Here is a 27,578-nt window from a genome sequence, read left to right as displayed (position 1 = left end):
CTCTAGTGTCTTTTTAGAATCAGTGCTAACTAAGGCCCCAATTGTGTGATCAGATCTGTGTAGGTGCAGCTCTGTTCTCAGTGAGGCCCACTTATGCTGAACCAGCAGCATCTTCTTTGACATCATCATCCTGATCCTAGAGCACGCACAAGAAAAAAGTTTTCTCTTAGTAACTCAGGTACAAGGAGATTTCTGGTATGCAGGGTTATTGATAGTTTGCCTCCCCCATCCCCCAGAATTCAAGTTAAAAATGGTGCTAAATAATGCAACAGTTTCACAGGAAAGTTTAAAACCTTATTTTTAATTCTAGGATGAATTCATCCCTCCCCCATTGTTTATGTAAAAGATTATCATTTGTACAAGGAGCTTTTAAACACTAGACTAGAATAAGTAGCTATGAGCCATCACCAGCATCTTTAGTGTCTGTTCCATCATGCTGAAGAATTTGGGAATTCCTCATCGGTAAATAACAATATTTACATACAATACAGGAGTTTGGGTGGTTCTAGAAGATCTCTGCTGGCAAGGAGTGAGGAGATACTCTCAAGTAGTTCCACTGTTGTGATGATGATGTTGGTGGCTGAAGATACTTGTCTAAATGCTGGATGAAAGTCATCAGTGAACAGTTGAGCCACTGACCTTCCAAATGTGAAATGGCACAAAGTTCTTGGAAAACAAGCTGGATAAAATTGCAACCTGCCACATAAGGACACTTTTAGAGAATAGTTTTTGCTAGGTTACCCCCATACATCTTTGACAATTAGGATTAATGTGATTCCCCCTACCCCCGGTGTAACAGAGTGCTGGACAACAGCAGCTGAGCCAGCACTCTGGTCACTGCAAGTCTAATTATTCCAGAGCAGACCTCATTAAGAAGAGCTGTGCCTAATTGATGGGCTGAGGCTAGCTAAGCCATTAGGAAGATGATACAAAATGCACAGGAAATAAGTGGGAAAGGGGGAATCAGAATGAGAGAAGGTGAGAGAGGTTTCTCTTCCTGGCTTGCCTCAGGAGCTGATGGCTCCCTAGGACTGAGAGGAGGGAGACCACAAAGTGTAAAAGGATGGTGGAAACCGTTATTGTAAATAAACTGCACTGGGTGTCTTACCAGAAAATAAGGTCTCTGAGCTCTTTGTGGACTTGTGCAGAGGCAGAAGCAAGCAGGACTTGCCACATCCAGGTTTAATCTTAAAATCAGAGGCTTGATTGTCTGTTGCTGTGCATCCTGTGACTTCACTGACATCGGTGCAAAGTGGGAGGTAAAACGCTACTGAAACAGAATAGTAGTGTATTATACCCACTTTGCATTCAATTTACATTGGTGCAAATGATTATATAAAGCATAGGGATATAGACAATCAGTTTTTGAGTCTCTGAATGAAACCCTGGCCTCTTTGAAGTTAATGCTAAAACTCCCATGGACATCCATGGGATGGAGATTTTCACCCTATGCTTACATTCTATTGATGTAGCTATACTGTGTTACCTCATCTCACCAAGTTTTGACAATATTCCTCAAATATCCTGGGCCTCATAACCAGTGATAACTACAGCTCCCCTCTTGGATTCTCAACTCCTAGGGGCTGGACACTTTATTGCATTACACCGGGTTGCCATTGGAGTAACTCCTCTGAAACTGCTGGAGTTACTCTGGTGTGACTCCGTGGATTTCAGCTGAACTGCTCTAGCAGCTCTGAGCATTAAAGTAAATAGATGCAAGTTTCCTCTTCTTCAGGTGTCTCAGCCCCCATGATTGACATTGTCACTATTTCCAGTGAATGGCTGTCACCTACTCTGAAAGGTTTAAAAGAAGGAAGGCTTGTTTATTAGTTTTTTAACCTCTTTGTTGCTTGCTTTTAAGCTGAGAGTGCGGGAACAGATAGCGGAAACCTTTAATAGACTCGTGCACTGAAATAGAATAGTGTCCATAATGAACTATGTGTGGGAAAAGATGCTACCTATTAAAGTAATAATCAAGTCATCTTAAAGAAGGGAGTGGGGGAGGACAATCTTTCCCTCAGGACTTCTGTCTTTTTCCCTCTCCCCACCATTCCCCCCTCCTCCCCATCCTTTCTACATGAACACTGAAAACTGTTCATGGCTTTAGCAGCAGGCTTTTCGGGGTTTTGTGTGTGTGTGCTTTTCATATGATAATTGGTAGACTCTATGGCAACCACTGAAAAAAGAAGGTCTGAAAACAAAAGCTACAACAGGAGAGGATCAGTGCATATGCACTGGGTCTGTAGGAATAACGACAGCGACTCACTCTTCAGAAAGGTATCTGGTGGCAGGTTGTCAAAAGATTTTTTGTTTTAACTCGAGCAGAGTTTATAATTAATGCAGAGGTTTTATGAGTCCAAATATTACTCCAAGCTTTTCTTTTCTTAAAAAATATCTAAAAAGTATCTGCAACCAGCCTGCTTTATTTCTAGTGTGGTCATACTTTCTAGTAACCCATTGGAATGGAAGAGATAAAGAATAGATTTAGAGTCAAATCCTGCTTGCCTCATTCATGATTAGTTATATTTATTTCAAAGGGGCTACACAGATTACTAAAGTGAGCAGAATGTGGCTCGTGGAGTGCTAATGTCATGTATAATTAGTCTTTCATTGGAGGATTTGTTTATTTATCCATTTCTCTGAAACAGAATTTTGATCTGAGCTAACGGAGTTATTAAATATCCTGTCCTGTTTGTGGAACTGTAAATTAATGTTTTGGAGGCTGTGCTTTTCCTGTAGTGATAGGTTGAAGTATCACATCATGCAGTGTCCTGTATAGTGATAGGACAACAAAGACATTTCTATTATTGTTTCCTCAGCCAATAAGTACAGATCAAGTTTGACTTTACTAGAAAACAAAACATAAATTTGCACTCCTGACATACAAAGAACAACATAAATATTAAAAGGAAAAAAAAGATCACACTTACAATATGCACCTAGCTTCCTGATGTCACAATTTTGATATCACTTGGAGCCAGTTACAATTAATTGAAAATGTAGTATCAGAGACTGCAGGTGGTCTCACTAATCTTGCTTCTCTAGTCATTTTTCCCTTATGAGCATTACTCAAATTTTTAGCAAATTACCTTAACATTAATAATTTATTTTTGTGCCTGTAAGAAATTGAGCTACACACATTACAATGTTTTCTCTGTTTGAATGAACACTGGAGCTTTCATTACCACACCTTCACCAAGACCAAAGGGGTTAAAAATGATTTGTCACTTTGTTGCAGAATATTGGCCTCTGTAACTTTAAGAGTTGTGTTTTATACTTCAAAGGGACTATACATATCGGACTAATATAATAAAAATCCCCTTCCTGCTTTGGGCAACTGTGGTCATGCTAATCATGCTGTAGATACTGGGCTAAAAGAAAGAGAAAGAGTTGAAACTATGAAGAAGAACCAGGACCTGAATAATAACAACATTCTGTAAACAAGGAAGGATGGTTTTTTCATGCTACAGGTTCCTTTCTATACATAACGCAGTTTATTTTTTCCCCCTTTTGCTCAGTGTTCTCATAAAAAGGTATCTTCTGGCTTAGCATTTAGGTGCAAAAAGCATCCATTGGAATCAGACCATTGCAAAACTGGTTTAACAGAGCGATAAACCAGACTCTCACAGTTCAATACAACATAACTAATTTGACATAGTACCAGCTGCTTTTCTTTTTCCTTCCCATGTCTTCTCTCAATCTTCCTTCCTCTTCTTTTTGCTGTCCCACCTCCTCCATTCTTTCCTTTTGTGGGGGTGTGTGTAGATGACAATGTACAGCTGAGGCTACATTATTACAAAAATGACTCAGTGGAGTCACAGTTGAGGGATTAGTGGTGAGTTAGGGTCCTTTAAAACTCCTCAATCACTTCACAGAGAGAGTTTCAAATGCTTGGAGACTCAGCTGAATGCAGTGTCAGAGAGTCACACTAAAAAGTAAACCAAGATGCAAAAAAATTCTGTGCCACTGATGCACAAGTTGAAAAGACTTTAAGTCATATTTGAACTCCAGACTGGAAATTCCGAATTCTCCTTTATCCCCTTTTCATGTGGATAACTGGATCAGCCCCACTGTGTCTCTGAAATGCAGGTGCTTGTACTTCAAAGCAGAAACTATGAGGTATGCCTATAAGTCAGAATGTAGGCTGCTTTACAAAGGGATGGGCTATTATTTATTGTTTACTATGATTTAACTGGTATTCTCCCGTGTGATTCAGAAATCAGTGAAGACTAGCCAGAAACCCATTCTGTTTTGTGAAAACCTTTCATTCCACATCTGAAGCAAGACCTCACCACATATGCTTAGGGCACTCCCATGAGATATAGCAGGCCCAGGTTCAAGTCCCTGCAAACCACTTGGCTATTGGTTGTTTGGGGTGCGGTCTCTCTGTGAACAATAATTCCCTGCTAGACATCAAAAAATTTTCATCAAAACCAATACATTTCATTGAAACATTTCAGTTTCAACAAATGGCATTTTTGGCTGGAAAAAGCCAAATCCAGGCCAGTGTATCAGTGAACAGTTTTACACTTGGATGGCTTCAGGAAGAAGCCCTCTCACTAAGAGGGTGGTGGTGGTGGGGGGAAATAACCTTATTTAATTCCATGTAAAAAGGGAATATTCCTGGGTTAAAGGGGTAGAGGTATGTAGGGGGAGAGGGGAAGCCAGCCTGCAGGAAAATATTATCTGGCCAGCAAAAACAAAAAAATAAATACTCCCCAAAAGTTTTCCTATTCACATGTCAGGTTACTTCATGCTTATAGTATTTGTTAGTCCCTACTCGCTTTCTGAAGGAGCCTGACGGGCAGGCTAGCAAGGAGGTTATGAGGCTAATCTTTTTCAAAAAATGAAGGATGATATCACCTCTAAGAGATCAGCATTATTATTGGGAAGAGAAAAAATCCATTCCAGTCAAAACATAGTACAAAGGATGATGGGTGATTTCAAGTAGAAGAGGTTCATAATCATTCAGTCTATGACCATAATATAAAATGAATATAATCTGCTCTTTCTTATATATCTCATTTGTACAGTGCATCCCAAGGCACTGTACAACCCATAAAAGGAAGCCCGGAAAACAAAATTGCTTCTGAACTAGATAAGCCATAGAAAACCAAAATATATATTATGTCTGGTTTTACAATCAGCAATATTATGTCTTTCAGACCAGACTAAGAGAGAAAGAGAGAGAGTGCTGCAGACTTGAAGGGCAAGATAGCTGGAGGCTGAAAAACCCTACTGTGAGTCATCATAAAGCCTACACCACTGTACCTCAGAGCCCAAGGCTATCTCTAAAGAGCCAGGAAATCACAAAAGTGCAGTGTAATTGTTTTTCAGGCAATGTGCTTGGAAATCCCATACCGCTTCCATTTTAAATAAAGGATCCCTAAACCAAATGTGTCTTTTGACCTAGAATAGTTGGTTTGAAAGACTTCGCTGTAGCTCACGAAAGCTTATGCTCAAATAAATTGGTTAGTCTCTGAGGTGCCACAAGTACTCCTTTTCCATTAGATAATCGCGTCTTTTGGGTGCTGTGGATCAAAACACATACAATCTCTCTGTTGGCTTTTGGGTTTGCATTTTATTTATTGAATGTACTATGGTTCTATATCTCCACGCTAATGTAACTATTCAGCACTCTGGAACAATAGGGGCAATGGTTTCTTGGGGATTTGTTGCTCAGACAGGTTCACCTTGATCCTTTCCCTGGACTCAGAGGGAGAAGCAGATGTGAAAACCAAGTGAAAATGGCAATTTATTGTCTAATCTTTCTGATAAAAAATTGTGTGGGAACAGCATCCTAGCAAAAAGGAAAAACAATCTTGTAAACATAAACAAAGCACATCTGTATGTAATGTCCTATTGCAGAATTTACTTTGGCCTGGGTGCTGTCCTCAGGCCCCAGTGTAGCAAAGTACATAAGCATGTGCTTAACTTTAAGCACATGATTAGTTCTTCTGTTCTCAGTGGGGCTCTTCACTTATGTTTAGGCACATGCCTACATACTTTGCTGGTTGAGGGCTGTAGTGATTTGGCAGCTGATTCCTGCATCGACCCAATTGGCAGTCCTAAGTCCCCCAGTCTAGAACAGATATCCAGAGTGTAGAGCTTGAGCATATAGTCAACTGACCATATCTTTGTCCTGAGCAAAATCTTGGTCCCATTGAAATCAATGAAAATTTATTTCAGTGGGTTAGGATTTCTCTCTCTGTAGTCTTAAGGATTGTGGTCAGTGAAAAGCGGAGAAGGAGAAAATGGAAAGCAAAGCTAAGCCACTTTCCAGGTCTTCCACAGTTGAGATTTTGGCTGCTGGGCTGCTGACAACATCCAATCAATTTAATCCTAACATCAAGAGAAAGAGACCCAGAAAAAGTGATGGTCGAACAAATTATCACCAATCAGCAGCAAGTGGATAAGTAAAATGGCACCTCTCCTTCAGTGCCTCTGCTTACTCAGTGACAAACCCAAGCTTTACTAACATAGCACTACAGAGCCAATACAACTGAGGATCAGGGAGCAGATTTTTTTGTGTCTTGCACATCAAGGTAGAAAATATGTTTTTTTTAAGAACAGATTAAGACAAACACTTGTCAGGGATGGTCTACGGATACTTGGTCCTTCCTCAGTGCCAGGAGCTGAACTAAATGACCTCTTGTGGTCCTTTCCAGCCCTACATTTCTAGAACAGCACTATTCCTAATGAAGTACCAACAGTTGAATCTTCACTATGGATTATGACAATGAGCCAGGAAAAAAAAAAAAAAAAACAATTTGACTCTCACATCCCAATATGAGTTTGCAGGGCTGACAGTTAGAAAATCCATCTTTTTATTCAGAAACTGAGCAAATGTGGGCTGGCTGTCACAAAGGATGAAAACATGTTTCAATAGAGTCCAGCTACCACCCCATAGCCATATTACAATACTGTTATGTTGCTTGCCTGTGTATATGAGCATGTGAGATTAAAATTCCTTTTCTGCATTTTCATGCCAGGGAAACTTGATGGAGTGTTTGTGGGAAAGAGGCATGAACACAGCAGAAGCAAATTCATTTTCAAATTCAAATGAATATTCATTAAACCTTCTCCCACCCCACGCCTCGTATTCTCCAAGCTCTAGATAATGCCATTTTAATGACAAGGCTTCACATTTTTGGACTCTTCTAATTGCTGTTACCAGTACACATGCTGCTACAGAGGAGTTCCCTGTGGATTATTTCCTAGCTGTTATGTCTATTTTTGGAACCTTAAAAATCTCTTGTAGAGATGTGTACTTTGAATTTTGTCTGTACACTTTAATGATCCATCCCCTTGGAATAAAATGTGAGGGCCAATATAAGGGATCATTGTAACCCATCTTGGTCTACAGATTGGAATAGGGAGTTTTCTATTTGAACAAAATTATCAGATTCTGCTGATCTGCTGTTTTAACTGGTATTGACATTTTCAGTCTTTAGCACTGAAACTGTCACACAGCCAACACAGGAGCAATTTCCTATTTGGAGTGATCAATTACTCAACTATAAGGATGGGGATGGATTGAGCAAGCAGTTCCATGGAGATTGGCAACAAGTGCAAGAGCAAAAAAGCTAGAGATTGTTTTATAAAACAAAACCATCAAAAAGATTGAAATATATGAAGAGAAACAGAACCAAAGGAAGAGAAAGAAGGATGTAACTATAAAAGTACTGCATGCCTCATCCAACTGTCATTGAAGTTGATGGGTATCTTTCTATTGATTTTAATTGATTTCTATGTGCTGTATCCACTAGGAAAGAACTGCAAATTGCCAAGTAATGGTATATAATAGTGTAATAGATGTATAACAATGTAATGTCCACTAGGAAGGCTTCCAGACCTTCATGGACCCTAACCAAAACCCTCAGTCAGAGAGTGGCGGTGAAGACTACTGGAAGTTTGTAGGGATGGAGCAAGGGGTTTGACTACTGTATGTGCTGGTCAAAAACTACGAACATTTTCATGAAAAAAAATTAGAAATATTCTTGAAAGAAAAATTGTCATCAACATTTTGCAAGTTTTGGAGCAGCTTACCATTTTGTATCATCCCTTGCCAAATGGAATTTGGTTGTCAGGGTAGTCTCACATACTTTGGCTAGCCTAGTTTAAAGTGCCTCAATCATTGGGGCTCTTTCCATTGCCCTTGAGAGGCTATTTCACAATTTGAATAGACCTGATTGCTGAAAATGTTTCCTAGTATCTAGCCTAAAGCTTCCTCCATTTATTTCAGTACACTGTTCTGCAACTAAGAAATTCTGGCATCCCTTAAAATAACAATCATAAAATATGGAACATTACTGAATAAGTAATATAGCTCTAACATTAATCTATTTTAACAACATACCAGTTCTAAACTGGTGCATTTATTTCCCATTAATGTGAAAGGACAGACCCCAGGGACTATTTTGCAAATTTCCACTCTTATCCTTTCCAATACAGATTTAACGTGCAATATGCTAGTAGTCCAGTTTTTGACTTTACCTCAATGAAGACTGTATGTAATTGCCTTTTTATAACTCATTAACTTCCCCATGAGTCCATTGTATTAAAATCAGTGTGTTTTTAAAAGATATAATTTACTGATTAGCACTTCCTAGTTACTTTTCAGTCTCTGTATACACACAGTTGTGCTATTCAGGTGACTTCATAAAACACAGCAAAATCAAACTTTTCAATTTATGGAAGGAGTTGACTTTAATTATTTTTCCCCGTGTATTTTGTCCAGATTAATATGAATAATTTTGATGACAGATAATTTAGTGTTATGGGCCAAAGTGGTGGGTGTGTGCTTCAGTGGGGGAGGGAAAAGATAGCCTTCGTACACTCATCCAAGAGAATACGGGCTGTACATGGCTGTAACTCATGTCTCTGCAATTGGCAGTGCTGGGAAAGGGGGCCTGCTAGCTCTGCTTGCTGCACAGACTGGCCCCAGAGGAGGTCTTTTGGGGCAGGTTGTGGGAGCAGCCATGCTCCTTTCCCTGTTTGCCAGAGTGCCTATGCTGGGAGGACTATTTGTTCCATCTCTTTCAAGGAGCAGCAAGACTGTGTCTGCTCTATGTTTCTGCCAGTGCATCAGAGGCACTATGACTAGCGGAGTCATAATGTGTCTTGACATTTGTTCCCTAATATAACTCAGTCTCATAGGAATCCAACATGAGGACTGCAATGTTAAATACACTGCAGTCCCTTCAACCACCTTCCCTTCTGTAATCTGTGAGCACGATGTCCTACCCTGAAGGCAGCTCATCTCTGCTGTACTGCTTTGCGTCCAAGTGAGCTGAGAGAGAATTCTCTGGTGGTTGGGCTCCTGGGTTGGGTTCGTCAGGAGGGCATTTAAAAAGTCACATACAGTTAGGCAGTTGGGGCACATTTTCCGTAAGAAGATATTGACACTCTGTTGGGACTGGTAATGGCAGTAGTTCAGGGAAGGCTGGTCCAGCTGCAACAGAATGGATAAAGCATGGAAGAGACAGCAGAGGAGAAGAGGGTGGGGAGAGTTGGGTAGCAAAGAAAATGAGAGATAAGGAGAAGAGAGGCAATTTTATATACCCCACTCTGAATCCATATAAAACACACACAACATAAAAATAGGAGCATTTTGATGATGGGCCTGTAATTCCAATGCAAGGCTGTGGTGACTATAAAAGCTAGGGCTGTCAATTAACACAAGTGATTAAGGCAAAACAAATTAACTAAATTAAAAAAAAATTAGTCACTATTAATCTCAGTTTTAATCACACTGTTAAACAATGCTAGAATGCCAATTTAAATTTATTATGAATATTTTGGATGGTTTTCTACATTTTCAAATATATTGATTTCAATTACAACACAGAATACAAAGTGTACAGTGCTCACTTTATATTATAATTTTTGATTACAAATATTTGCACCACAAAAATATTAAATAAATATTATTTTTCAATTCACCTCATACAAGTACTGTTCTGCAATCTCTTTATTGTGAAAGTGCAATTTATAAATATAGATTTTTTTTTCACATAACTGCACTCAAAAACAAAACAATGCAAAACTTTAGAGCCTACAAGTCCACTCAGGCCTACTGCTTGTCTAGTCAATCGCTAAAACAAACAAGGTTGTTTACATTTATGGGCGATAATGCTGCCCACTTCTTATTTACAATGTCACCTGAAAGTGAGAACAGGAGTGTGCATGGCACTGTTGTAGCCAGTGATACAAGGTATTTACGTACCAGATGTGCTAGACATTCGTATGCCCCTTCATGCTCTCGCCATTAATTGTGATTATTTTTTTAATCATTTGACAGCTCTAATAAAAACCATTTGAGCTTTGCTTTCATAGCTTCTAATTCTAACAAGAAGTCCAAGATGAGATAACAGTATCACAGTTCACAGTCACGTGTAACATGTTCTATATTCCCTATAAGAAACCCTTTTAATTAATTATTATCCTGAATTCTCATAAATCAAATAATGTACTTTGTTGCATCATAGAAATTATGTAGGTAAAAATATTTCAACAGAAGGTGTTGGCACTGAAAACAGACTTTTGATATATTTTCCTCTAAAACATAAATAATGTTCTTGGTTTTTTTTGTACTGATAAATTAGTATTACACATTAAATGTATAGGAATTTTGACATGCCTAGCTCATTCACTGCCTATAATTACCAGAAAATTGAAATATCCATTAGTATGTTGGACAATCCATTGCAATATGTTTCATTTCCAGAAAGACCAAAGGAGATTTTATTAATGGTTAAGCTAGAACAGTGAGAGATGGCAGGTTTTCATCCTGGGAGAAAGCCTGTTCTGAGAGGAGATCTAAATCTCTCTTGGATATTGCATGATAAAACTTAAAACAGAGGGCATGCCAGTTATTTGACTGTTAGGGTTCAGGGACTGAAAACAGGGAGTTGTCATGCAAACCATTTTACAACCCTAACTATAGCATTGACTATTGTAACACAAACCAGGGTTTATAATATTCATGCATTCTGGTAGATCTGAAAAGAAATCAGAACATTAAATCAGTAACATAAATATATATATTTTACAGACTGTGTGAATAACCTGTAGATTACAAGTCTTTTTTTTTTTTTTTTTTAAAGATACCTAACCACAGTCCACACCTGAATTAGAGCAGTAGATCCACTTCACTACCTGGCCAGCCATTATCAGCAGTGGTGTTCTGTAGACATGTGACAATTGGGCCTATAACCTTTTTTGCCTGCTTGGGAACTTACCATGAAAAGTAGGTCAAGATATTTTTAATAAAGGATGCCAGAGACAGGTACAAGAAAAGTACACAGACAAACAGAATTAGTCCAAACAATAATATAGTATAATTTAGACTGTGTGAGATCATTCTTGGTAAACAAAAAAATGTGTCCAGAAATTAATACCCCAAAATTAGTGTGTCAAAATCATAGGCCTAATTGGTGGGCAAAATAATAAAGGGGCTTTGGGGGGAAAAATGAGCTACTGGAGTGAGCTTCACCACCATGGCTGCCACCCTCACTCTCTCCTGGGATCCTGGGCTTTTGTCAACCTGATCCTAAAAAAATTCCTGACCTGACCAGGCCAAAGAGAGGGGCCCAGATGACACCACCACCTCTACTGGTTCCTGCTCAATCCCAAACACTGCCTGGGAGGAAACAGGATCAGACTTTAACAACCACAGCTCCAGCCCATTTTAACTACTCTTTTCCCCAAAGGAAGGGTTATTATCATCTTTGATATGGTACCATCTAAGAGACTATCAAACAAGGAATTTTTTTCCTTCTAACAACTCTCTCCAGGAACAAGGGATGAAAGACTTATTTAATACTTTACATTTCAGAAACTTTAACTGTTTCTCCTTCTTTTCTGTATTGTAAATAAAGGGTTAAAAGTGTATTTGCCATGGCACTAAGCAGGCTGAGATCTCTGTATACCAAACCCTGACTTTTGTTTAACACTCTATACTATTGAACAGTGACTGGGTTACGTTAACACCTTTGAGCCCCTATATTCCATTGAAACTAACACAACTGACTCGAGGAGGGGATGGGATTGGATTTAGGGATTGGTTTAGGGAGGAATATAGAATTACTACATTGGATCAGATCAGGGGTCCATCCAAGCACATAGTATGTTGGGAACAGGCGCCAGTACTAGTTGCTTCAGAGAATGAAGAAGGAAACCCTTCAGTAGGCAATTATGAAATAACCTGACCTAAGGAAAAGTTTCCTCTTAACTCCCAGTAGTTAGAAATTGATTTATGGCCTGAATCATGAGCATGAGAACCACTTTTGTGCCTTTTCTTTATTTTTACTATTTGCTATTGTAACATTAGATATTCTTGTTATCCATATAAATGGCTGATCCTTTTTTTGAAGTTCTTGGCTTCAAAAATGAAACAAGCATTTCCTTTTGTCTATTTTGAATTTGCTGTCTTTCAATTTCATTCTCATTATGAGCAAGGGGGAATAAAATGCCTCACTTACCTTCCCTATAGCATTTGTGTTTTGTATTCTCTTATCATGTCATCTCATTCATCTCTCTCTCTAAGATAAACAGTCTCAGTCTTCTCAATCTCTTTTTGCACGAGAGCTTTCTAATTTTCCCTCTGGTTTTGCAATATCCTTTTGAGATGGGTTGCACATGGTATTCCAGATGAGGCCGCATCACTGACAGAATGGCATTATCATTTTGTGCATGTTATTCTCCAACCCATTCCTTATATATACTAACATCTTGTTTGCTTATTTGACTGCAACTCCATATTAAGCAAAGATCCTCAGTGAACTGTCCACAACCGCACCTGCATTACCTTTCCTGACTTGATACACTTTACACAGTTCTAAATTAATTGTATGTGTAGTACAGATTATTCCCTCCAATGGGTATTACTTCGAATGTATGGACACTGATTTTCATTATCATCAGATTGTCAATTTATCTAGTTTGGCTGGGTTCCTCACTTCCATTTTCTGAAGACCATCTCTTTGGTTCAACTCACCAGTTGAATCCTGCCATTCGGTGGGTGTTCCATGCATAACAGTTTTGATGGAAGGTAGGATAAGGCTTTGATGGCAGCACCAGGCAAACAGGTAGATATCTGTGAAAAATTTCAGCCACAGTGCTTAAGGTATGGAAAAGTTACAAGCAATCGGAAACAAGATCTTCTAAAGGGAATCTCATTTAACCTTAACTATAGGGGGCTCTATCAGCACCACAAATGCTGAAGTCAAGAAAACAAATATGGAAATAAACGTTAGCTATTTTGGTGTATTGCTTTAACATTTATAATTGACTACTTCTTTTAACCTTTTCTTGCTTTATTACATTTATTTTTCTACTGAGATCTCTTGTAGGAAGTTGTCCCCTCAGACTATGTGACAGCAAGATTTCCTCATATGTCTACCTGTCTGAAGAAGAGCTCTGTGTAAGCTGGAAAGCTTGTCTCTTTCACCAACAGAAGCTGGTCAAGTAAAAGATATTGCCATACCCATCTTGTCTCTCTATCTCTTATACCACATTATTTACTACGGCAGTTTTCAAACTTTAGCAACCCGAGGATGCCCATTTTGATTCAAAAATTTTTGTCAACCCCCCCAAACTCCCACCCCACCTCTTCCCTCTCCTGCTCCACCCCTGCCCCCCCTTCCCTGCCTCTTTCTGTCCCCTCCGCTGAGCATGCCCCATCCCCACTCCTCCCCCTCCCTCCCAGCCCCTCCTGCATGCTGCTGAACAGCTGTTCCCAGTGTGCAGGAGGCCCTGGGAGGGAGGGGGAGGAGTTGAGGGAGGGAAGGGAAGGAGTTGATCAGCAGGGCCCGTGGACCCCCTGAAGTACCCTCAGAGACCCCCTAAGGTCCGCAGACCCCAGTTTGAGAAACGCTGCTTTACTATATTATTATTATTACTAATCTATCTTGCTGACAAGCTGATATCGACAGCTGATTGAAAAATGGTAATTATTTATTGCTGGAAATTACAACTTTTTAAATTTTCATCAAATTTTCTGCAAAAATATTCTTTCTTTTACAAAATCATGAAACTTGAACATTTTTGAGTAAAAGATTTTGGGAAATCATTTTTAGTTTGCAGGAAAGATTTTCTGCTTTTTTAATATCCCCTGTAATTTTTCCATTAAAATTTTCATTTGATAAGCCATTTTTCACTGAAATTACTTTTCAATAAAAAAAAATGCAACAAGCTTTACCCCTCTTTAACTCACTAATTTGAAAAGGGGAAATAAAATAAAAAATGCCAAGACACTATTCCCCAATACATTAGGTTATTGGTTCTGAACCATTCTGAAATAAACATTGCTTACTTCTGATCCATTACAAACCAGCAAATAATCTTACATTATTAATGCTATTTACTTGTCATGTGGTTTCTTCTAACACAACTCTATATTCTCTTCTGGGACCTAAGCGAGGGCACTATATGCGAGGACCTAAGCGAGGACACTATGTGTCCAATTTCCACTCACCAACAACGAGCAATTTGTTGTTATTTATACAGGAAAGTTCATTGAAATTTCTTAAGAAAATGCAACATTTTTAGAAATGTTTTTCTTTTTGTGAACTTTTTTAGGAATCTCCTAAGGTTGCTCCACCTAAGAAGAGCAAATGTTAATTTACAGCCTTCATTTATGTATTTATTTTATAGCTACAAGCTGTTTACATCTTTAACTCCCAGATTTTCCTTTCTGTTTATTCATTTCTTTGCTCTCCCCATTGACCTGGGGTGGCTGAACTAATAGGGTTGGAGTGGGGAGGACTAAATCAAGATTTTTTTCATAAAAATATGAAAAAAAATCTATTGGATTTCTCATTGTGCTAATTTTTTTATCATGTTAATCCTACTCTCTGAGCACTTTTTCTTTAACATGCTGCATTTTTTTGGAGTGGCTTATTACTATACCATCATTTAAAATGCAAAAAGTTTCACACAAAAGAAATCTCATCTTCAGACATTATGGAAGAAAAACATCTGGATAACAATGCCAAGCTGGATGTTAGTAACAGTGAAGATGCAGTCCACAAACTTTGAAAAAATAATTTTCTTCTTCTTTGCTTCCTCAGATCTGGGTGCTGCTGTTGCAGCTGCATTGTGTCTTGTGCTGCGGATGTGTGACACAGGACAAAGGGTGACACAATGCTGGGAAACCAGAGGAAAAGCGAACGCAACTGTAAAGTCCCCCACCCCACCCCTTTGCTCAGCAGGGAGTCCTCTGAATTTACTTCAACTGAGAGGAACTCATTTTGGGTTTTCCCTACACAAAGCAACAGAGCATGGTTGTCCATTGTTCTTATACACTGGACTCTGAAACTACCTCCTCTCCTTTTGTCTGTGTCTTTTTTTAAAAAAAATCACTCTGCTAGAATGAATATTGTACAGTTTCTTATCCCATGAATACAGACAAAGCCTCCACTCTTCTTGCTTCCTACAGGGCATCTCCATGGAGGATTCATAGCAGTGCTGTAATATATTGGTATTAATGAGCACATCATTCAGTCCCCCTATTCAGCCTTTTTCCACTAACCCATACTTAGAAACAAACTTTCAGGACAGTATTTATCTGCTTCAAACTGAAACTGCAGAAGTAATTGAAAGCTAGGTGATGGCAGGTCTGTCTGTCCAGCTAGCCTTATTTCCTCTTGCACACTCACAATTTTGTAATTGGCCACTGGATCGCTAACCTTTTCATGACTGGCCCTAGATCTCCTTCCTACTATTCAGTGTCCGTAACTGTTAATGGGAATTCTGCCTATAGCTTGAGAAAAGTATATAATAGCCTGAAACGATGGCTATATGTTCATTATCCTCTCTTTGCACAAGGCTTCAGTATTGCTCTCTACAGTTATGAAACTTTTATCTTTAAAGTACTGAAAGAATGGAGCTACACAGTAAAACTGTACTGAAAATGTCTTATAAATGACCAGTGTTTGTACTTTTAATGCAAACAATAATACAAATATTAAAGAAACTCCTTAGGGTCTGTGTTGTGTTTCTTATGGGGATATGTGTCATTGTAACTTTGTTCATTTAGCCACATGACCAGGTCATGGTATCTATGGTGAAAGCTTCTAACCACTGCAGATGTCAGTAGAAGGTACTAACATGTTAACCAACCATCCCAGCTATAATCCTAGTCCTGAAGGAGGTGGAACTAGTGTGAAAGATTATTCAAAAAAATGAAAGCCTTGAGTTCTCTTCATGAAGGGTCAAGCTGCAAAGTACCCTGCACCTATAATTATGACTTTATTAGCAATTAAGATACACTTTATCTGCCACATTCACCACCAGCATCAAACCCTCAAACAGCAGAAATGGTGCCTAGAAGAATTCAGCCAAATCATATTGACCAGTTTGTGTGACAGGCAAAAACAGCTGATGCTATGTACTGTCTGATGGGAAAAAAATCAAAGACTTTGGAGCCATCAAGTTGTGCTCTTAAGCCTGATCCAAAGCCCAGTGAAGTCAATAGAAAACTCCTACTGACTTCACTGGGTGTTAGATCAGGCTCATAGGAATGTCTTTAAAGAGAACAATTCTTTCAAGGACTGCAATGCAACATTAATTATGAAGCGGTTATTGCCAAACCACATTTACTTATTATTAATATTTATTTTATGCCAACCAATCCAGTCTAAAGTTAAGTTCTTGTAAAATTTATTGAACGTTGATGAAACTCTGTGTTATACTCTAGCAATTAATTTTACAAATTAAGATATTTATCTTTAATTAAGGAGAATATTTACAAATCAAGATAGATGCCTCAATAACTCTAACCAAGCTTTTCTGTCTGTGAGCATAGAAAAGAAGCCAAAACTATTGGATATTTCTGATCATGCAGTGGTCAGTGGATGTCTGGGTATCTTAGTACATATACCATATCAGCATACAGCAGTTTTAAAACATTAGGAACTAATATTCTCTGTCTACTACATTTGTCTTCTAAATACATTCATGGATGCTTGTGGGATCCCTATCGACCAGTACCTGGAAAATGTGGGTTAGCAGTTTTAGTATTCAGCCCAATTATCTTATACTGCATTCATTAGCTTGAACCAATCTATCATTGTTTCATTAGCATTCAGCACTACTTTCGCAACAGGACACCTAAGTGATGCACCAAAGGACATGTTATGAGAAAGGGATCAAAAGAGTTCAGTGAGGAGAGAAGCAAAGTTATGCCTCTATTTTTAGTTATTGAGTGCCACAGGGGTGCATGGTGCTTGCAAGCGGACAAGGTGTAAGCTACAAACCTATTAAGAACTGAGTTAGCCAGAAAAGACATTCCAACAGGGCCTCGAAGGGCATGAGAAGGGAGAGGGAAGATAAAAATGGGTAACAAGAGAAGTGGGCCAGCACTAGCATCAAGCCCATCTCATAAATTACTTAAGCACATGCATAACTTTAAGAACATGATTAATTCAATTAAACTCAGTCACACTGCCCGCATGTTTAAAGTTACAAACATTCTTGTTGGTTCATGGCCCTCGTGGTTAAAACACAGGACTGTCCAGACTTCTGGATTCTGCCACTAAAGACATGGCTACACTACAAACTTTTGTCTCCACAAGTTACGTCAGTGTAAAGCTGCCGCAGTTAGGATGTCACTTGTGTGTGTGCATGCTTGACTCCTTGTGTCAATGCCATGCATGCTCACCAGGAGTGCTTCTGTTGATGCATAATACGGTGTCCCATAGGTAGATAGGCCAGTCTGCAACGTGCCACTGTCCAGTGAACTGTCTGTTGGGAAGTTTTGGCAATGCATGGTGGGGCAGAAATGAGTCACACAGGAGTGACTGGGAGCAAGGAGTCGACTTCCCACCATGCAACAGTCTTCATCTGATAATGTTATGTATATCCCATAGTTTTTACATCTTTTAAAAAAATCCCATGAACTTGCATGGTCCTTCCCACTATCCGCCATCTCTGACAGAAGCATGGAGACTCACAGCTTTGCACTATTTTCATAAGCTTGCAAGCCCAGGATGCACAATCCTCCAGTATTTGCAGCAATGTAAGAAAAACCTGCTGTAATGGATTTCTCCATGGATGCAAAGGGAGGCGAGCCCATGACTGTTGAATCTGTGGGTCCATAAGAGTTTGTAGCATCAGTGTTCGCAGCCAGAGATGAGATGCTACATTATGTCCTGGTGCATCTCCCTCTCCTCTTCCTGCTGGGACTCCTGGGTCTGCCTCCTGTCTGCTCTTTCCATCTCTGGGATGTCTGTTCATCCTTCTGGACCTTTGCTCACAGTCTGATGCAACACTAGCTCTCATTGAACATATTGTGAGTTCTCTTCTTTCTTCTCCCTATCTGGCTCAGGCATTCCACGTATGGGGAGGGGGAACCCCTCCAGGCCACGATGGCAGCAGCTACACATAAAACACACAGAGGTACCACTGTCAGTATAGCCACAATGGAATGTGAAAGTTAAGACTCAGAACGTCCCACTCTTGCTCCCCTAAAGTTTTAAAAAAGACATGCTCATTAACACTCCTGCTTCAGAGTGCTTGTGCACGGCACCATTCACAGCACCAGCAAGGGAGAGTATGGCCCATCAGGAGTGAGTGAAATGCAGAAGGAATTGTTTGATTGCATGAAACTACGAGTATAAAGCAACGACACTGAATAGTGGCACCATTTTCCACAGGCAGAGGTGATTTTAGCTGATATCTCACTCCTGCTGGTAACAAAGACAGAGAAAGCGCAGCTGCTGCTGGCGTCCCGCAGCCACCCAGGCCGATATGCTGCTAGCTTGTGTACTACAATGATGCCTACCGAAGATATCACTGATTGGTGTGGGAAAGCATCCTACCATAGAGGAAGAAATAAGGCTGCCATCCCTAGAAACCTTTGGGAGAGGATTGCAGAGTACCCCCATGAAAGTTCATCGAGACGTCTCAGGAGAACTCAAGGGACTTCCCTGTGTACATTAACAAACGGCTCTGCATGCCCCTCTCCCTTCCCCGACCCCACTGCCTCGCTCTACAGGGAAATGAAAAGCATATAACTATGCTACCTCTCTTTGTGGTACCGCTACTCTTCCAATATGAGTATATTAATGAAAAATTGATAGTTGTGGCCTGTTAAGTTGCATAACATTGAAATGGGAAATACAGTTGCACACTTACCCAGGGTTCCATCCCCTGCACCTTGCTTGCCTGTGTTTGACAGACTGAACTGTGATGAAGTCTCAAACAGGTCCTGGCTCCAGGTATACCTGGACACACACATCCCCCGTTGCATGTCTCCCATCTTCCTTCTATTCTCCTTCCGCCTCCTCCTTATCCCCACTGTTCACACCGGGGCCTGTGACTTGGGCTACTTGGGGGTATCCATAGTGGTCTGCAGGGCAGTGGTGGGGTCTCTGCCAAGTATGCATGCAGCTTTGTAAAAGCAGCAGGTCTGCAGCTCAGTGCCAGATCGACAGTTGGCCTCCCTGGTCTTCTGATATGCCTGACGCAATTCCTTCTCTACCACACAACATGGCTGCTGGACCGTCGTACCTCTTTCCCTTCATCCCTCATGCAATCTGCTCAGAGATGTCACCATTTCTATGGCTGGTCGGTAGCTGCGCTTGCACAGCCTCTTCTCCCCACAAGCCCAGGAGATCCAATATCTCCCGTCTACTCCAAGCCGAGCATGTGTGGGGCATGCAGCTGGCAGGGTCAGCTGGGCTGTTGTGCACAACAATGGAGAACTGCTAGGTGTACCTACCAAGCTGAGCAATCGGGAAAAGGCATTTTAAAAATTCACAGGGCTTTAAGAGGGAGGGCCTTCTGGTCTCTGTGACCCCTTGCCAGTTGCCAGAGTGGTCAGTGTCTGGCACTGTGGGACAGATGGAGGACTATTAGAGTTGCCATAAGTAATGCAGGGTCTACACTCACACTTAGCTGACCTCAGTACATTGACCATGGCTCAACACTGCTCAGTGAAGTGGTGTAACTGTAATGGGGCACTTACATAGGTGGGAGGCAAACTGATGAATAGACATATGCACAGCTAGGTTGACGCAAGGCAGCTTATGTCATCCTAACTTTGTAGTGTAGACCAGGCCTAAGACTCACAGTGTGATATTGAGTAAGTCACTTAACCTTGCTGGGCCAGGTTTACCAGCCAGTAAAATGGGTACTGGCTTTATCTCACAGGGGGTGTTCTGAATTGTTTGTAAAATGTGTTGTGATCCTATAATGAAAATTTGCTATGTACAGTGTTTAAGTGTGAAGTATGTTGTATGTACACTGGGCTCACAGGTGTCTGATTTTGTGTAAATTAGCTAGCTAGCCAGCAGACAGGTTTTTTGGGGAGATTATCTAATCCTTCCGAATAATAGGCTCAAAGCTCATACTAGAACCACTACTTCTATTTCTCCCTATGTTTCCTCCCCTATTCTCCATAGACTGTCACTCTCAGATTCTCTATCCCACTCTGAAACTGGGCAGGGGATTTTTTTTTTTTTTTTTGGCTGGAATTAGATAGACACAGATGGTACCAGTATAGTGCCTTGGAAATGAACACTTGCTGTAAATCCTGGAGTTTTTGTTGTTATCTCCACAACAGCTCTTTTAACAGTCTGTGCCGTGGAAGAGGCGGGAGAAGTGAGAGACAGTGAGTTCTTGGTGTTTCTAATATTAGCAATCCTCACTTTCTCCTTTAAATATTCTGTAGTTTTCAGAGTCCTGGTAGCTTTCTCGAGAATATTAAGAGGAAACCTCAGAATAAATGTGAAATGACACTTTCCCCTAGTAGAAGATGGTGAAATGACTCATGGGAAAGGAAACTCGCAGTCAGCAAGATCTTTCTCCAAGGGCTGGTGCTGATAACAAGAAAATAAAATAATCAGAACATAAAGAGAAAATCTTCCTAGCTTGGGAACTAAGTCCAGTTCCACTGGGTATGGGGCTCTGCTGTCTTGAGGTCATTTTCCCTCTCTGTTTCCCAAGCAATGACTCTTTGGCCATTACCCTCCCTGAGGATAATAAGGATCTGACAAAAAGCAAGAACCTGCCACTTACTTCCTAGCCCAGTCACATGCCCTGGGTCAGGATTCCAAAGGCAGTGCATCCTGGGTCACTATCCACTGACTCACTGAAATTCACCTCTGTGTACATGGCCAACAAAAGAGCTATGCACCACTTAATCCCTCAAAATAGAGCCACCAATACCTTCCCTCCCCTTAAGCTGTGCTGCGTGCATCTGAGCTGCAGATGAGGATCTAACCCATTGCTCTAGTCATTAATTATTTATACAGACGCTCCCCAGGTTACGCAAGACCCGACTTATGCAAATTCACACTTATGGAAAAAGTTCCATAAGCCAGAAATAGAATTTTCGAGATGCGGAAATTTTTGCGTAATGTATGGGTATACGTTTCCGACTTACGCAAAATTCAAGTTATGCAAGACTTTCTGGAACGGAATGATTGCATAAGTCGTGGGGTGTCTGTATTGCAAAAATCCCCTACAGCCCTAGTCCAGGACCCACTGTGCTAGGCACTGTACAAACGCATAGGAGGACACAGTTCCTGCCATGAGGACTTGCCCACTTTAATCGCATGTTGTGCCTCTTTTCCTCATGATTTGCCAGTCTTTTCTCTTTACTAAATAGACAGTACAAACAAACGGGGAAGCAAAGAGATACAATGTACAAGCAAAGTAGAGGGAATGATTGTAAGGATCGGTCATGTTTCATGTTGATTCTGTTGTAATACAATGGAACAGGAAAAGGAAAGAAGGGAGAAGAGAAATTGGAGTAGAGTTTAAATCTAAAGTCTATCTATCTATCTATCTACCTATCTATCGCTGTATAACATCCTGGAGCCTCCGTGTTGTTCAATTTAACGGTACTGTCAAACCCTCCCACTAAAGGGCAAAACAGCAATTTTGTTCTAGTTCACATTTATAATGTATCACTTAAAAATATCTAGTTCTAGCAGAATTTTGTTTTAATTGTAAATCAAAGAACCTGGAACCTTCTCATACAAAGGCTCAGAGGGGTCAGGCTGCTTTTCATCAATTCTTTCCTGGGCACTGCTTCAACTAACCCTTATATTCTCCAGAGGAATCTTTGCTCAAGGGAATAATCCTATTAAATCACTGGGCCTACTTCCATGACTAACAGTTACTTACATGATTAAGTGCTGCAATATCAGGCTATTAGATTCTAGTCTGGTGGAGTTTAAATTACATGATGATCTTGATCTTGTGCTACCCTGCTAACTAACGGGCTGACCCAGTAGTGGTATTAGCTATGCAAAAGAACCCATAGGCAATTTGACTGAAGGGCAACTGATAGGGCCTGAGTGAGGGGAGGAGAGGTAGCAAGAGGTACTGAGCCCCTGGCCATTGTCCCCAAGGCATGACACTACTGTTGTGTCCCAGAAGCATTGCTGTAGGCTGGCATGAGAACAGGATACTCTTTAACCTCATTTGAGGAGTACCAGAGAAGTTGATAAAAGGGAATGAAAGAAGTCTTCAGACAATATGGAATGGCATTAGGAATGCTGTTAAAAACTACAACCCACCTTGAAATCTTAATACATTCAATAAATCCACAAATAAAAGAGTAAAAATATTCAGCTTTCTCTTAGGGTCAATATTATTGGTGTGAAAGCTACTATTTAGAATAAAAATGTAAGCTGTGTGAAAGCAGGAATTCTTATTTGTGATGTGTGGCCAATTAGTACTCCTAATATGACAGTGGTAAATTGAAGAGAAAACAATATATTTTTATTGGGAAAGAAGAAAAATTATATAAATTAATCTGTTTAAATAAAATAAGGACCAACCTGAACTTTTACAGACAATTTAAGATGAACCCTTTGTCATTTAAATTAAATACATAGATAGTGACACAAAATGAAACAAAATCTGGCTTTATATTTCTTTCTTACACAGCTCTGTACTTCTTGGGCCCTTTTAGTATTGAAGGCTGCAATGCACACAAAAACAAAATCATAGGAAAAACTGTTCTAGAGACATTTCTGCCTTAACCAGAAGCAGGAAGTACCGAATATCTCACTGGAAAGCTTGTTTTCCTGAGATTTCCAGCCCAATTTTACAGATCCAAGATGTGTATAAACATCTGAATTCTTGAAGGCTTACTTGGACTTTTGTTTATCAATGTAGGCTTCTTATATTATTCAGTGCATATGCACCAACCATAGGAATTGTCCAACTGGAGGAAATTAATTCATAATTAAATAAGAGGAGCTCACTTGGGACATTTTAGTAATCAAGAGGGGTTAAAAATACACTGCGGTTGCCAAAGAGGAAATATGTACACTAGGCATGGGAATAATGCCCACATTTTCCTGGCTCCAGAAAATTATTTCAGAGAAGCTAAACTCACTCTTGTGCTAAGTATTTCAGAGGCAATCAATAGGGAATGACAATAATAGCCTTACTAGTACAAACCATTTATTTTTATTGAAAAATAAAAACCAAAGACTCAACTCAATTATAATAATTGAAATAATTCATGGACGTTCCAGGACTGTGCATCAGTTCATTTATGTTTAATTTGGAGTAGTGTTTGTATATTTAATATAGGAAGACATTGAAGCTAAGTTATCTGGATATATAATGGCAGATGGCTATACTGTAAAAGTAGATATATATATTTAGTAGAGTAGGATGAATGTGGAGAAGTTCGAGTTCAGCTATTGCCCATGTAGTTCTGCCCAACCAAAGCTAAACTTCTCCTCTCTGAGGACTGGACCATGGAGCATTAGGGTCTTTTGGACTGGCTGCAGGAACTTCCAGGCTTCACCATCACAATACAACTGGCAACTTGTGTGGTGAGGCAATCTTGCAAAGTGGAGACAGTACATTGTGAGCCATCACTGCACACAAAATCTGTCAATTTCCTTCCCATGGTAAATTCCAATATTTCAGTATTTATTTTTGTCTTGAACTGGGAAAAAAGTTTAACTATGGAAATTTTCATGAAATGAAAAAATCTGAAAAATGTTGAGTCAGAGAGGCCAACATGAAAGAGTTCAGCATTCTGAACAAAACAAAATATTTCAGCATTCCTGGACTGGACATTTCATTTCATATTGTCAACCTGAAGCAGCTCAGTCACAGGGATCGACCATGGTGGATTATGAGAACTATAGTCTGGCCGTGTTTAGGGCCTATTGGTTAGAATAGGGACATGAGGGATCCAGAATTATTACTTCCAAAGACACCCAAGTGGGTCAGGAAGACATAAAGATTAATGTTGACCCAACCCAAAATTAAACATCAATAAACTAAAAGTGAAACATTTTGCACTGTTTTTCCTGACAGAAAATGCTACCAAAATATGGCAGAAAATTTCAATTTTGATGAAACCCCATTTTCCAATGGGGACTTTTATGCGCCTTTGTTTTAATAGACTTGAACCAAGATAATTAAGGCCTGTTTAAAGGTCTGTCCATCCAGCCATGAAATTTACTTAAACAAACAAAATCTAGCTGTACATGTTCACATGAGTAATTATAGACTGTTCTTGTAAATCATTCCCCAAATTTTCAGTGCCACAAATACATGTTTCTATATAGATAATAGCTTTCATTGATAAAATTGCAAAATGGTTTCCATTCTAAACTTCTGTTTTCATTCAGTCATAATTTTCTCAGAAATTCCTCTTTGGGCCTGAAGCCTTTTAGACTTTGAGCCAGATCCCTAGCTGGTGTAAATCTTCTCTGAAGTAATAGAAGCGATGCCAGTTTACACCAGCTGAGGTTCTTTGCTTCCTTCCTACAGTGATTTTTTTTCAAAGGCTGAAGAAAATCTTGTCAGTCCTTTTAGAATACTAGGCATATGCACTGCTACCATTTTATTAAATCCTCCCTGTAATGTTTGAACAAGGCTCTGTAAAACTAGCAATGCTACAGAAGTAGAAACTTGACAAGGACATAGCCCTTAGTGAGGAACATGTGCTCTGAAAAAAATTGGTGATGATTTATTAAAGTTACCAGAGCTGGAATGTTATTGTGTATCCCTCTTTGATCAAGCCTGTGAAAACCCACAGAAAGCATTTCAGCCATTAAAAAGAGAAGTTTGAAAACTCATTGTTTCTCGTGAGAACACAGTACAATCTGTCCAAACTGTTTGTCTCTCTAATATCCTGGGACCAACACGGCTACAGCTCCAGTGCATACAAACCATTTGTAGTCAAGCAACATTATTTCTTAACATGTGGGTGCATTAAAAGTTAAACATTAAAAGTGAATGCTCATTCCTTTCCCTTTCACATGTCTATGGAATGGATCATTTCTATACAACCCAGCTTGCTTTTGATGAAAATATTTCCTGTTATTGTCAAGGAGTCATCTGCTCACTTCCATTTAAGCCTTGTGGGGCGGTGGTAGTTCAAATGTTTTTTCAGGTGTAACGTCACCATTGACCACGCTGAAAATTCACACAGGACGCAAATGGCTTCTTCAGCCTGGTTCAGTTTGTTTGCTCAGCAACAGACCTAACCAGCCTTTCTATGTGTAGCAGTGATGCAGCTGGGGAATGGGAAAGGAAGCTCCCAGACACCTTCTCACCTCAATAGGAAATGCTCAGAAAACCTGACATTTTACTTTCTGTGTTTATTGTAGATCAGCTATGATGTACAGAGCGGGACAAGAGACTGTGAGGTCAAGGACTGTATGATAGAAAAAGCTTTCCTGCCACTGCAAGCGTGCGACTGAATGTACCCTTTAAGAAGATTTATCCTGTTTTGATTTCAAGGACCCTGAAAAAGGCAGCATTAGTGAACCACCCACACAAAATAGCAGGGTACCAGCTGCACAACAACACCATGGTTAATGGCAGTAAATACAGCGTAGTAGCATGAAAAGGTCATTGTTAGAGGGTACCCTGCTGTGCTATAGTGTATGCAGGTGCTATGGGTGTATTCATAATAATATCATATCCTTGATGGTAGGGAATTATTAGGTCAATCTAGTCCAGCCTTATGTGTCAAGCATGATGAAATCCTGTATTCCATAAACTTATCTACCCCTGACTTAAATGCCTACAGTACTGAGCTCACTATAGCTACCTCACTAGGCAGAAAATTGTTCTTCTGTCTGACTGTTCTTCCTGTCAGAAGGATTTTTTTTCTATTAATTTTCCAAGAAGAAATTTCCTTTATTAACAAGCCTATTTTGTATATTTTACCACTGGTGTGCAAAGTAGAGAGTCCAAAACCCTCCTTCTATTAGGATATATGCAGGGATTATTGCAAATACCAAGGTAACGTTCACCTATTTCAAAGAAAGATTGTAATGATGTACAGGGTGGAAAGATCCTCTCTAGGTGGTTTATAAGTCTAGTCAAGCCCACCCAGAACCCTCCTCTAGACAGATATGGTCACAAGTATAGGTTCATGAATGTTTATATCCAGAATGAGGAGTAGGACTAGAAACTACTAGGATAAGAATAAGGGGGACAGGCGGTTGTTTGTTTTTTTGTTCTTTTTAGACTCATACTAGTAAAAGCTCAACCATTTTACAAAGTGCAGGATCAAGTGGGTTTTTTCTTGTGGTTTTTTTTAATGGTAGCAAAAGGTTTTAACATACAATGCTGGTGTGTTTGGGCTAAAGAAGCTCAAGGTCAACAATTCTTAAATTAAATAAGTGAATAAATAAATACAATTAAAATACTTAACTTTCTTGGTTTTTTTGTGCTATATATTTGTACTCCTTTCACTGAGGATTTTGACTAAGATAGGATTGAACAGATTGTGTGGTCCAGGCTCTGAATGCTGAAGGATGCATTGGATCGTCTGATTGTTGGCCATGCTCTCTGTTGAAGCAAATGGAGCACTGTACATTTACACCATTGGATAATTTGGTCCTTTGTGTCTTCACCCCCTGACTCTGCCAAAAAATACCGTAACCAGGACAGATTTTGAAACTCCCTTCCCTCCTGTCTCCCAAATATATGTCAGCCAACTTGGGATCCTGCTCTCAAGTTGTGCAATATCACCATCCTCAAAACAGGAGAAGCCCAACATTTGTGCTTGATCTGGGCCATATTTAGCTTTGTTCCCTCTCTTCTGACATTCACCCTTGTGGCTAGCTCTGAGTGGGTGTACAAAGTGAAGAGAATGGGTGTAAGGAATTTTTCTTCCCCTTTGCACTCCTGTGCATGGTCCAACCATAATCCCATCCTCCCAAATTGGGATGAATGGAGGTATTCCACCTTGTTCTGACTGCAGTCTTGATGAGGTGCAGTTGCAGGTAGGTTTGACAGCTCTTCCCTAGTACAATGTGACTGGGAAACCTAATGTTGTCTGCACTGAAAATGAAAACAGTTACGTACATTTGTTCATTTTAAATAAATGCTTCAAGGACTGGCTCCTCTTCTTGCTGATAATCCAATAGTTTGTTTGGGCTTTATTTCATTCTTTAACTTAAGCAATATTGAAAAGATGAAATAGAGATTTCTTTTTCCTGTAGATTTGTTGGAAACATGTCTGAAGTCAGTCTAGACAGAAGACTGAATATTTTACAATAAATGCTGTTAGGCAACTTTTGTATATGGGAAATGAAATTGATGTATTTCTAATATTTCTTAACTTTTTCCTC

This window comes from Caretta caretta, chromosome 3 (assembly GCF_965140235.1).
Source record: "Caretta caretta isolate rCarCar2 chromosome 3, rCarCar1.hap1, whole genome shotgun sequence".
Classification (NCBI taxonomy): Eukaryota; Metazoa; Chordata; order Testudines; family Cheloniidae; genus Caretta; species Caretta caretta.
Note: the sequence above shows the minus strand (reverse complement) of the source record.